The sequence below is a fragment of the Lampris incognitus genome, chromosome 11, assembly GCF_029633865.1.
Source record: "Lampris incognitus isolate fLamInc1 chromosome 11, fLamInc1.hap2, whole genome shotgun sequence".
NCBI lineage: Eukaryota > Metazoa > Chordata > Actinopteri > Lampriformes > Lampridae > Lampris > Lampris incognitus.
The window spans coordinates 27,088,543-27,088,787 of NC_079221.1; positions in this window are offsets into that span (position 1 = coordinate 27,088,543).

The following is a 245-nucleotide window of genomic DNA, read 5'->3' on the forward strand; positions in this document are numbered from 1 at the left end:
TGTTACAGACCTCAGTAATTTTTCTCAAATCCACGGTTTGTATCCTTTACATATATATCCATTGTAGAAGTCCAGCTTTTAAAATTCTTGTTGCAGCCACCAGAAAACTATTTGTAAAACCCTGTAGTGCTAAGACATAGTCACCTTGAGGCACTTTTACACCTATAATCAATGCATATCATACTTATCACATCAACATTATCACAAGGCAGTACTGGTTGGATGTGCAGGTAGGTTGATGTCAC